Here is a 13,844-nt window from a genome sequence, read left to right on the forward strand (position 1 = left end):
ACAGTCTGTGTTATCAGTCGTACATGTGTGCGTAGTGCCAGTGTGGAGCCTAGCGGGTCGGTCATGTGACGTTTTTTTATTTTCATGCGGAGATCGCAGACCATCCGCACCAAAAACAGTTCTCATTAGTTCGATTTACTACAAAGAACAGTGAAATTTAATTTTTAAGTTAATTAATTACGCTAGCAGTTTATAGTTACGACTAATACTAGTACCGACAAGTAATGGCACTGATAATATATATAGTATTGATAATCCTAATAACAGACAGTGATAATGGTAGTCAATAACAATGATGGGATATCCAGGATGGTTTACAACAATCTTTGTTCATAGTAGTCAGTAACATTGATGGATAACCACAATAAACAACAATGACAATTATGATAACTGATAGCAATAATAAACTGTATTAGGAAGAGAATGTAACGTACGACATACCAGCTTATATCCTAACACAAACAATAATTGACGTGCAATGAGATCAAGGGAGACAGACGCACGAGATCTTGCTACAAAACTTAGTAGCACTCGCTCGGGTAAAGCTAAAATCTCTAATAAATATCTATATGTCTCTCGATTAATTTGGTTGTTTTTTTAAGACCATGGGCACTTGCAGTTTTTAAAATCTTAGTCCGTTTGTGAAAATAACAGCATACTTGCGAATCATATAGAAAAAAATAGAACACAGCCAAGCCCGATATACAACGACTTTTTAGATTGAGACCGGTGGGTTGCCTGATCTACACAGGGGAGAGAACAGTGCCCTCTATATGCCGCAAACCTTTGCAGTGGCTTGATTAATATGATACGACCAATTTAGATGGCGGTCAAAATGAAGTCCAAGATATTAGGTTTTTATAGCAACTGAACGGGAACTTTATGAAGAGTGTATCTTCATGATTCTTCATTCATCTTGTGTTGTTTAGCTTCTTGCATCTTTAATACTTTTTAATTGAATCATACATCACGTTAGATAAAAATCAGAGCAAATCAGACCAACATCAAAGGACTGTACTGGTTAGTCGGAAGATACACCCACTTTGATCTAAAATCAAAGAGATTGGTTTATCAATCTATTATAAAGCCTGTTTGGAGTTATGGGGCTCAAATATGGTGTTACACTAAAACATCAAACCAACTAGTAATCTAATGATACGAAAACAAAGTTCTTTGGTTAATTAACGATGCTACATATTTCTACGTAACCAAAGAATAACTATAGGATGACCTCGAAATCAAATGATTTTATGAATTTATCCAAGATTTCTTCTTAAAACATCAAATAAGATTACTACTTCTAGTTCTATTACTTCTATTACTAGTTCTATTCCTAGTTCTACTGAAAGAGTGCTCCAAAAATGTATCGATAATTATAATCATAATCGATAGCATTAATTTTTCTTCTTATATTTTAGAGTCCCTTTTTAACCAACTAGGCCTTATCTTGGATTCGACCTACTGTTTAACTTGGGCCCTGAACCACGGTACGACCAACTAGGAGATCATCCCAGAGGACATCCGGCCTTGCTCATCAACATAAACTTACGACCATGCCAAAGAAGAATTCGAACCCGCGACTATCGCAACAGCAGGAGTGATATCTAGTTCTGGAGAATCCCAACCGCCTAATTTTACGACGTTACCGTTTACAAGCAATCGAGAGGTAGTATCCAACGAATTACAGCGGCCATTTTAATTCTGATCCTGGCACTGATAAGAGCTCCGCTTCGTTAGGTGTTGCGGTTTGCAGTTTATTTGTTGTACCGTTCATATTTTGATTTTACAATGGATAAATCGTGTGAATATTGTCGACTGTCATAAGCAGATGAGGAACATAAAAATACAGTGCGCCCAATTGAACTTGTACTAAAGGCTGTATAATGTAATATAAAAGAAGGCATTCTGCCAAATGAAAATAAAGTACCTCCCTGAGTACCTACCTGAAAAATATTGTACCTCGGAAAGTTTTTTGCTACAAGAAAGAAAAAGTCTTCTAAGAAAAAAAAAACAGAGATGAGTACGGTTGAACAATCCAATCTAAAATGATGAAAAATCAGATAACTGGCTGACCGGGATCGTCTAGAATTTGTCAGTAAAATATATTTTTGAATAATTTTAAAGATAAATATATGTTTTGAATATATTAATTAAGAAATAATTTATTAATTTATTAATATAAGATAATTTATTATATTTAAATTATATTCTTCAAACATACGTATAATTTTCAACAAGTGGCAATGTTAAAACTCAAAACCTTATCGGTCCTGTCGCCTTTTCCAATGCACCAACCATGCCGAAGATATAATTAATTAATATTGCTCATATCTGATTCTGTACATTCGACATGAATTTTATAATTTCGTTCACGTTTGAGGTAACCTCAACGAAACTTACGTCTTTACTATTGATCCTGACGTTGGATCTTTAATATGTGAACTCTTCTAACATAAAAAAACGTATATTGGTGCGGATCGTGCATGACCACTTTAAGATATCCTATATCTGGTGGCCACGTCTGGTCGACTTCACAATGCAGTGACATGTTGCAGCCGCCCATTCCGTTACTGGCCGTCTCGGTTTTTCCGTGCCGTCGCCACTATTCCTCAGACCGGCCAGTTTGAGAGTTTGAAATTGCTAAGTCCCTCTGGAGATTCGCGTGTGTGTATGTGTGCGGCTTCGTTTTTTTTACGTTGCGAAAATATTTTTAATTTGAATATATTTCCAACAACCAGATCTAAGTCGAGAGATAATGGCGAAGAAGCGAAACACGAGGATGTTGTGCAAATACGTCTATTTGCGTTAAAAATTAAAGACTGCAATGTATAATATAATATATAAACATTATTTAAGGTTAACAGATCTTGAAGTACTGCACCGTTTTAGCCAAACGGATTTTATTACTCTATAAAATATATAACAGGTCAATTGAAAAGTCCCCGGCCTACCATAGTAAAACACATTTTTTTCACAAAATTTTTTAAATGTTTTCGTCGGTAACAACCTCTTTTGGGCGTCCATCGCGTTCATTTCACCATGTCTAAACTGAGCATACCAATCCTTGATGGTTGATTTTTCTGGGACAGTGTCCGGAAATTCGGCATCAAGTCAAGTTTTTGCTTCAACTGTACTACCACACGCGACACGTTTATCAACACGCGAAATTCCTTTTTATCTATTTTTATCCATCTATGTGTAAGGGAGGGACTTTTCAATTACCTTGTTATATTTTTTTGTTTACTGAAAGCTTATTAACACACGGCGTATGCCCTGAAAGAGACTAATACAACATGGGGCAAAAGTCCCACTATCATTGACGCAAATTCCGCTGAGCGGTAATAATGGAACAATTATTTTCAATAAATATTGTTACTATTTCTGCTCGTTTTTGTGGCGTATATTTATCAATAATAAAATTTGGACGTCTACAAAACACAATGGTTAAGCGAAACTGAGTTAAACGTCACATAACCAAGATGGCGGGCAATCAAAATGGTAGCGGGACCTATTTCGAAGGATTTTGCCTCACCCTATATTACCATTATCAACTTTTAGTTCGTCAAAATTTAATTTTTATTACCATAACATCGATACTATTTTATAGATTAAATAATGGTCACTGATATTATCCACACACTAATAACGATTTGTGTATATATCCCACTTCTGACTGTAGAATATTATAAAATATTGATATATCATTTGTAATATTCAAAGTAAAACGTGCTGTCTTCAACAGATCAAGTTATAATGAACTTGGTCCCTTAAGACAGACCAATTTAGTTTGGTTATGTTGTATGGTTATGTATGATTGTTTGTTTGTTTCTGTTTGGAAAACAATTCATCGCGATGCGATTGCAATTGCCAACACTTTTGAGCATTTAGTGAAATTGAAAGTTGAAAAACTGAACTCAAAATTAATTCAAACTTGTATGAATGGGTAATTATTGTGTAGATCAGTTTTTTTATATACTATTTTTCTTCTCTTAATTACTAATAAATAATGACTTTTAACGGAGCTATAGAAAATATTAATCAAAAAAAGTGACATATTCAGTAATGCATTTCACACCACTTATGTGCTCAAAATGGACCTTGTATGTTCTCATGGAGCTTTATGTTTTTTATCTAGTTTCTTTTCATCTGTGCAAAAAAGCTACAGAGTAAGATGTTATGATGAATATTCAGATTTGAAAGCCATCTTTGCGAGTAGTTTATGCCACAAAGTAGTGTTCTTGGACCAATATTATATTTGCTTTTCATAAGTCATATCTCTAAATGTGAAATTAATACAACGACCATAATTGCTATGACATTTCCTTACTCGCTACAAGTAACAACAGCGAGATAGTTATAAATAGATTACAAAAGTTGCGAAAGTCTACTCAATTTGGATTTCTCCTACAAAATTCCGTATGCGAATACAGCAAAATATTTGAGGAAGCCAAGCTCAAGTAGAAAAAACATATTCAGAATAAACGAACACAACATTATATGAGGCTTCAAACTATGTGGTAGTTGCTTGTACGACAATCCGAAATATTAATTCATAACAAATTGTTATTCTATGAACAAATTTTGAAGCCATTGTTCATATCGTATGGTCACATTCCATGGAATATCAGAAATGAGGATATAGACTTAAGGGTATCCATGGCCAGCAAATAAATTACACGGTTTGCCAAAAAATACTAAGATTTATAGTCGCACTAACGTCGAAGTATTATAACTATTTGATAAGAGCGAACTTATGCAAATGAACATTTGCTGACGACACAGGTACAATGGCATAAGATGTATCTCCGTCTAAAGCTGTAGAAAAAGTACAAGTCACTTGACGGATGTCCGATTTCTCAAGCAGAATTACTTATAGATCATATTAGACTAAAAGCAGAGCAGATTAGTCTCAAAGTCAAGCAACTGTACTGATTAGTCGGAAGGTACCCTGAACTTCACTTAAGATCAAAGAGATTGGTTTTTCAGTCAATCATAAAGCCAATTTGGACCTATAGGATCAAACATGGGGTTGTACTAAAAGATGCCAACCAACGTACCCAAAATAAAGTTCTACGATTAATTACCATTGCTTATCGCTATGTAACTAACGAAGAACTGCACGATGATCAAATCTCGAAATCAAATGGATATACGAAGTGATTCAAGATTTCGCCCTAAAACATGAAATAAGGTTGCTAAATGACAGTAACGCGGAAGCAATACAACTATTGGGCAACACGCAGGGAACCAGAAAATTGAAGCGAATCAAACCACACGAACTTGTTTCGTGAATAAGTGTATTCTTAACTTTAGCTTGAGTAAATTAGTTTTATTTTAATTTGTGAAATACATACTGATGAATTAATATCGTATCTGTCTTGTTTGTGTTTTGATACAAGTACAATAGAAATAAATTAATAACAAATTAATTTGTAAGTTAAAATTGTACTAAGCATATCAAATGTACGATGTAATTAATAAAAAAAATTGAACGACCAAATGCTAATAGATAGAGTAATTATCGGAGCCCATAAGAAAGCAGAACAGAAAATATCAGGATAAAACGATAAAAAATGTGTTAAAGTATACTATGTCAAAATAAATTATGTTTATTCTAGTTTTCGTGTTAATATATTGTTTATATCTTTGTGTCTGTTTATCTTACTAGATTACTTTTTTGTTTATTCTATTCCATTTATTGAAATAAATTTTTTTATTAGCTATATCATTTGAATTTTTCTGCTCCGGAGAGATATATAAATCAAAATAAATAATAAATCACAAAGCTTGAAATCTTATGTTCAATCTCATTATCGACTTATTTCGCACTTTCTATTAACTACATCTTATATTTACCTTATCCTAAAAGTGCATGACATTTTATTTAAACAATTACTATTTGTTAATCTCTCAAAATATCTTCAAAATTAGAAACTTATAGTCATTTTTCATTCTTACCCTTACTATAGGTTCTGTTTTCATATTATTTAATATAAATATTCCTCTATTCCATAGCGTATGTATGCAGTTAGTGTTAGAGAATTATAACATTTTATTAATAAAATTTATCTAAAAATTATTTCCTAACCATAATTGTTGTAAAAAACAACTCGTTGATGTGAAACCTGAAAAGCTAGTTTAGAATAAATTTGCATGAGCAGTTCTGCCAATTCACACGCGTGAATATATGTCCTTTGATTGTCGTCTTATTGACTTGGTGTTTCGCAAAAGTTGTTTCACCAAAACCACAGTAACTCTTAATGAGTGATGTGATTTCCCGATTTTATCCACTTACTGAAAAGTGTGAAAAACAAAATGACGCAAGGCTTTTTAAATTTTTTACGTAATATTTGCCATCGCCATGTGTTCATTTGTTTACTATAAAAATAAATTAACATCGAGTATATCTCGACCGCCTGTTTATTGTTGTAGTCTCATCGTTCGATATCCAAAGAGGTGAAATCACAATCGGGCCTTGTACAAAATAACCAGACAACGAAAAAAAAAAACAACAACGGCTACATAGTTAACCATATGCAAGGACCTTGAGAGTACAAAAGCAGCCGCCGTCGATTTCGAAAATAATTTTCCCAATATTGTTGCGTTACGATTAACGTAATCAATTTTTCATCAGTGCGGAGTCAATGCTGTATGCGCCAATGGGACTTTCGAACCGTTGAAACACATTGACCTACAAGCTTTAACTTTTTTTCCAGTATTGTTAATAAAAGTTACGAACTACAACTAAATAAACGCAGATGTTTGGATAAAATATTTATTTATCAGCAGGGCCTGGATTTAAAAACACAAAAAATATTTGACGTTTGTTAGTTACGTTATAGAAGTATTATCTATAGTCTATCCAAAGAAGCAGTGAATATACGTCATCTAGGTTTATGATCTTAAAACGTCACAATGTCGCCGCATCAACTATGAGTTTTGGTTTGTTTTGGCTTTGACATATAACAAAATTCTAACCTAAATAAAATAATGAAACAAAAATGTTATGAAAAATTTTATACATTATGATTATATTATAGTACATTTAATGCATATATTATCGAATAATTTAAATTACAGTTAATTATACAGCCATAATAACATGGTTTATAGGTTAGAGCTATTTTATTATATTTACATTGTACTCTTTTGCTCACCATCCATGAAATAGAGGCCTAGACGTTTTTTTTTATGTAGTGGTGTTCCCTGGAGGCCTAATCCACGTAATTTATAATTGCATATATAAGTAATGTATTTTACTTTCATTAGGGAGAATATTTAGCTTTGTACGTTTAGTTATTGTTTCCTTCGATGGTGTAATTTCACATATCTATGCATATAAAACACTCACAATCTACCATACAACTTCCTACAGTTATCTGTTGTCTTAACACTTTTTATTATCATCTTGCCATGAGTGACCCAATGTCTCATTCTGAAATAATCATGTCTCATCTAAATATACAAAAGTTAAATAAAAAGTCTTCCTTGATTTTATTATATTCTTTTAAAAACTGTAACTTCGTGTGTTATCTTTACATCATTTAAATTCCATAATATCTAACAGTGTACGAAGGGATGTTCTACTTGCCTCAAAGACTATATCTCATATCTCTAAACTATCTATGGATATTTTCCAGGCAGTTTCCTTTGAGACCATTGTATTAAATTATGTTAATATTAAAAAAAGAGTACTCACTTTTTATAAATTTCTTATGCCTGATCTCCGATAGAGCTAACATCAAACTGATCTTAATTTGCCACTGGCTTCGCATGAGGACCATTTGTTTTCGTTGAATCCAAGATTATATTTTTAATTTTTTGAGATATTTTAATGATCGTGACAATACTTATATTCAGTGTAAATGCAACACTCTAAAAATATTTTCAATAAAAACTGTTGCAACTTAATATATAATAGTAAAAATGTTTACCTATTCAAGGAATTTTAATGGTCTCCAAAGAGGGGGGCCTCCATTATTTCGTTCATGTCCTGTGTAACTGATTGGAGATGCAATCAAGCATATAAGCATAAGCAGCGATTTGAAATTTATTTATACAACCAAAGCTTGAAAATCTGTATTTGTTATAACTAATATATTGAAGAATTTTGGAAAGTAGTTGAAGAAGAAGAAGTTGTTTGAAGACATTTGACAACCGAACGACTTTTCTAGGCTCATTCGTTTACGAGTCCGAATGTATTAGACAACGTTGTTTCTCTTTATAACTGGAATAAAATGGGAAAGAAAATATCGTCTAATTTTAAAGCGAATTTACAAATAGGAACAGCAGGAAATACATTAAACATCTTGATGACGTATGTTCACCGCTCCTTTGGATATACTATATAACGCATAGAAAACAGTAAGTTTTATATATTTTTAGCAGCGGTTTAAATCGATTTCATTTATTATATATATATATATATATATATATATATATATATATATATATATATATATATATATATATATATATATATATATAGTATATAGAGAAAAATATCTATGTTTGGAAAAATAAATTAATATATCGGTTAAAAAATAACGTTATAAATATTTAAAATAGAGATATTTTTAACATATTTTTCAGATTACGTACCAGATAATACTATAAACTTTTAAAACTAAATACTAAATCTGCATGAATCTTTAAAATTAATAAATATCGAAATAAAAACATTAAAAATATCGAAAAATATCGCATCGGCTAAAATTCAGTATCCTTAATAGATATAATAGTAATAAAATTTCTCTATTATTTTGTTAGTATAGCTTAGTTTTGCTAAAGGAAACTGTAGGGGCGTTCAACCCGCGATTTCGGTACACCAAATAATATACTGTGTTTTGACCTGTTTATGACTTTTATTCACTTATTTTAATTTTTACAGACTACATGTTACCTTAAACGTTTACATTCTTGTTCTATTTTACAATGCTTACTTTTTCCCGCTTATATTCTAACTTATCCTATTAACATCCGAACTATTCTAACCATCGAAGAGAGAAATATTGCCCATCGACGTGTAAAACATAAATAATATTAAACGTCTTTATATATAACGATGCAACAGAAACAACCCAGTAGAAATTCGAGAACTAGATAAAGTAAAAATAAAAGGCAGAAGAAGGTGGTAATAAACTAGGGATCTTACAGATAAGACAATACTTAATAAAACTAAAGGAATATGAAATAAGCACCTATAGTCGAGAACTATCAGCATTCTAAGAGGCCGATTACTCACTTTGGATAAACCTGAACAAAAAAAGTAACCCGGATTCAAATTAATCCCCGGAAATACCCTAAAACAACTACCTAGAAAAGTTATAATAAAGCTTATCAATATTTCCGAACTGAGACATCTCTGTGTAGTCTTAATTTTGAGGAAACAAAGTCAGTCTCCCACGTTTTAATGAAATATAGAAACTTATTAATAGAAGAAGTCATGGTTTGATCTGATTTATTGGGGATTATGTTCTTGCTTAGAAATTTTACCCTGTACTTAGCTTCATTTCAAAATGGCCTTTATCTGTATACAATTTTATTATTTATTTATTTGTCTACATAACAGGTCAATTGAAAAATCCCCGCCCTTACACATAGATGAAATAATTTTGAATGACCGTAAATTGAAATTGAATGAAATAACAGACACTCTAAAGATATTAACTGAACGTGTGTATCATATCATTCACGAATATTTGAGTATGAGAAAGATCTGTGCAAAGAGGGCGCCGCGCGAGCTCATTTCGATTAAGCGTAATAAACTCGAGTTTTTGCGTCGATATGTGACAATGGATGAAACATGGCTCCATCATTTCACTCTGAAGTCCAATCGACAGTCATCCGAGTGGAATGCACACGATGAACCAGCTCCAAAGTGTGGGAAAACGCAACAGTCGGCTGGCAATGTTATTGCGTCTGTATTTTGGGATGCGCATGGAATAATTTTTATTGACTACCTAGAAAAAGGAAGGACCATCAACAGCGGTTATTACATACCGTTATTAGGACGTTAACGTTTGAAGGACGAAATCGCCGAAACACGGGAGCATTTGAAGAAAAATAAAGTGCTGCTTCAGCAAGACAATGCACCGTGTCACAAGTCAGCGAAAACGATGGCAAAAATCCATGATTTAGGCTTCGAATTGCTTCCTCATGTACCGCATTCTCCAGATCTGGCACCCAGCGACTATTTCCTCAGATCTCAAAGGAATGCTTGCTGAAGAGGTGATCGCCGAAACTGACGTCTATTTTGAAGCAAAGGACAAATCGTACTACAAAAATGGTATCGAAAAGTTGGAGGGTCGCTGTAATCAGTGTATGACCCTTGAACGGAATTATGTTGAATAATAAAAACTAATTTGGCAAAAAAATGTGTTTAACTATGGTAGGCCGGGGACTCCTCAATTGACCTATTATTTGTGTTATTTCGGCATTTATTGTGTAAGTTTGATTATTGCTTTTATTTAATTATTTTAAAATTTTTAGCATTATAACTTCTAATTGACTTCACCTTGATAATATTTCCTGTATCTGTCATAGTCTCCAAAAGGTATTAAAGTCTGGGGGAGATTCTAAATCAAAAATATTAATTAATCAATCAATATCATTAATGTCATTCAAATGATTGAGATGGTTTTTCCTTGTCAAATATGTTAAAACAACTACCTAAATTAAATGTTATACCTAATACCACATCAATAAATTCTAAAACACAGTTTTTAAAATATACGTATGATTTTTTAATTTGTTTTCTAATAGAATTCGTTAAAATTTCAATGAGAACGGAAGATGTAATCTTAGAAAGTTAGTAGCAGATTAGATGCAAAGATATCTGGGTCAACACTTATTAAATTGACCGAATTTGCTCCAGATCAGTTTGAAGTTTTACATTTATTTCGAATTATGTTCTTTTTGATTTAACAGTAAACATTTTTAATAGTCGTTTTATAACTTACTTTCTAATGTATCACGTCGAAGTGCATTGGTTTAATGACACTGCAGGTTCCAGTTTTTATAACAATTTCTTATAAAATCGTTACAGTTGTCTGTGATCTTAAAAGAAGCTGAATATTAAACAACTCTAACATTTTATTATGACTGATTGAATATAAATAAGAATTGTTTTTTAATTTATTAATATACTATTACTAGTTGTTTCCCACTAACTTTTATTTTACTAACGATTAACTTTCTTTAACAATTTTTCTCTATAGAAACTTAAAATTGATCTTTACTTAGTCGCTAATAAAATAAAATCAAGGTTAGTAGCACTTTTCAGTGTTTTTGCCATTTAGTGCACTTCACTACACAACTACACAAGATCACACGATTTGATCTTCTCGAGTCTGCGTCCCAGTGTTGTCCAAACATTGCAGCACTTCGATTTTTACGTGGGAGTGGAATCTTTCATCATGTCTTATGGCGAATCTCTGAGTTTCCTCTTCGACAGTTGGAATTCGAAGGTCTCGGTGTAAGTAACTTTTCCTTTAGTATCTGGTAAAAGTTTGTGCTAGGTATTCGTTCAATCTTTTTGATCCTTCAAGTTGTTTTTGCCATTTACATAGAAACCGCTACTTTTAAGTCGTTGAAGTCCAAACCGACAATTGACATATGGCAGGGTAGTGTCACTATACATTTCTGAGAATGTTTGATGTAATTAAAATAGAAAATGCTATTTTGAGCTTTTCATGACGAATGTCGAATTTAACAGTCAGGATGGGCTAATATTTGAAGGATTTTAAGAGCGGTTATGAATTGTTATGGAGAAGTATCATTTTGTCTCGAAAAATTGTATGTCTAAACCAAGGAAAATTTCAAGAAAGTTTGTGATATGTGACTAGATATAAAAATGTGATTATTATTATGTTTAAATCCATAATCATCCAAATGTGGTGTTTTTTTATATTCACGAGTTTAATATTTTATTATAATAATTATGGGGGATTAGAGAGTAGTCGAACGTAAATTAATGAGTAAAGTAAGATTTCGGGGACTCTTCGTGCAATGTTTTATAGTATTTTAAGATGCACCATTATTGTTTGAAGAAGAAATATATGCATATTTATAAAATAGAAAGTGTAAAAGTAACACTCAACTAAGTCAATTGATTATAAACAGTCTAGCTGAACTAAACAACAAGACCAGAAACTTTCCCAAGCATTTCCATATTACTTTATATTCCGTTGATTTTTAGAGCCTAGATATTATACCGCTGATTTTCTATAAACACAAGTTATTAATGAATGACGTATCGATTTTATTTTTATATTATCAAGCTGTTTTTAACTAGTGTATATGACTATATATATCGTTTTCATTTTAACTATTTGGTCAAATATTTAATTAATTATCATGAACAAAATAACTAATGTTCTGTAGCTAATATTATCAATAGAATTTGCAATAAATCTGGTTACGTATTCACCATTTTGTTCCAAATTAATATATAATTAAACTTTATTTTAATATATAAAATAACTTTTACTTGAACTGGTTGGTTCCCAGGCAGAATAAATAATAAAAAAACATATGAATATTAATGAAGTGGAGAGTCAAAAGTAGATCTTAAATTATATGCCGAACTAAATATTGGAGACCAGAAACTTTCTCAAATATTTTCGTGGTTATTGTCATTTCTTCTCTAGTATAAGTTGGATTAAAAATCACAGACAATCTCATTAAAAATCCCTTTTGTACCGATATATATGTATATAGTATTTTACAACATGAGACAATGCTTTGTATACGAATTAGGCTCATTTTTATTGATTGGGTTGTGGCTTTTTATCTCTCTTCTGCAGAATCTTTAATTTTATGTATTTCTTCTTTATGTCGTTACTTCCCAGAATGTCTGAACCCATGTTTTTTCTTGCATATGCCGCAAGTGCCCCCCAACCACCAGATAAGCTTTCTCTTTTGTATATATTCTTGTAATGATTTTATATTGAGGTCTTTTCCAAATATTGTCTTTTTGTTACTCTTCTCACTCTTTTTATTTCCGCTGCTTGTATTTTATTTCCAATAAGACTGCAGAACTAGCCCTTCTTCTGTTTTAAACGTGTTTGATCTCTGAATAGTTCGTGCTTGCAGATATTTTGATCAGCGATATCTATTAGTGAAAATGCGTTTTCACATTTCTCTGCATTAACAGTTTCACTGTTATAGACCATTGAGCTTTCCATTTAGTATAAATGAGTTAGTTACGGAACGCTCAAAATTTCATTTTCAACATTCTTTACTTTTGTTGTTGAATAACGTGTATAAATGAAATGCCGAAGCCCATTAAATACTTTTAGAAACCTATAGCGATGTTGCTTTGTCATAATAAACTTGTCGGTGTTGGCTTCCTCTATTTAAAAGTGGTGATACAAATTTTGATGCAATGATACAGAATGGTATGGAGGAATAAAATTGATTGAAGACACTGAATTATAGAGCTTACTGAACTAAAATCCAGTTAACTCTTAAATAGCTAACGCACAAAACAGCTTCGCAGTGCTCTGTACAGCATTTACTACAATAATCTCAAGGGAAAAAGTCGTTAAATGTTCTCGTCGAAAAGCGAAAAAAAACACATAATAAAAAAACAATAATGATGTTTCTATATAATATATTGTTAAGAATGTAAATTTATTTAAATATATTTCTTCTTAAAATAAAAAAAATTGTCACGTTGTTTTGTGCTGTCAAAATCTGTTATAAATTTAAGACAGGACGGCGGAACCTACTTTACATGCGAGAAATTTTTCCGTTTCCAATTGGCAATTAGCATCTGTGCAGAGCATTAATCTATTTTCTGTTAAATTAGTTTATATGTCATACTATTCTATATTAATTAA

The 13,844-nt window shown here is 31.8% G+C and overlaps 1 long non-coding RNA gene across 1 annotated transcript; it reads left to right on the top strand.

Annotated features, from left to right (window-relative positions):
- LOC143200962 (uncharacterized) lies at positions 1-2,221 on the top strand. Its single transcript, XR_013006857.1, has 3 exons — positions 1-539; positions 603-1,363; positions 1,419-2,221. It is a non-coding gene; the product is annotated as an uncharacterized LOC143200962 (long non-coding RNA).
- Positions 2,222-13,844: the final 11,623 nt, after the last annotated feature.

This window comes from Rhynchophorus ferrugineus, unplaced genomic scaffold (assembly GCF_030347505.1).
Source record: "Rhynchophorus ferrugineus isolate W39M unplaced genomic scaffold, kcgeb_rfMv2 rfM8, whole genome shotgun sequence".
NCBI classification, from domain to species: Eukaryota; Metazoa; Arthropoda; class Insecta; order Coleoptera; family Curculionidae; genus Rhynchophorus; species Rhynchophorus ferrugineus.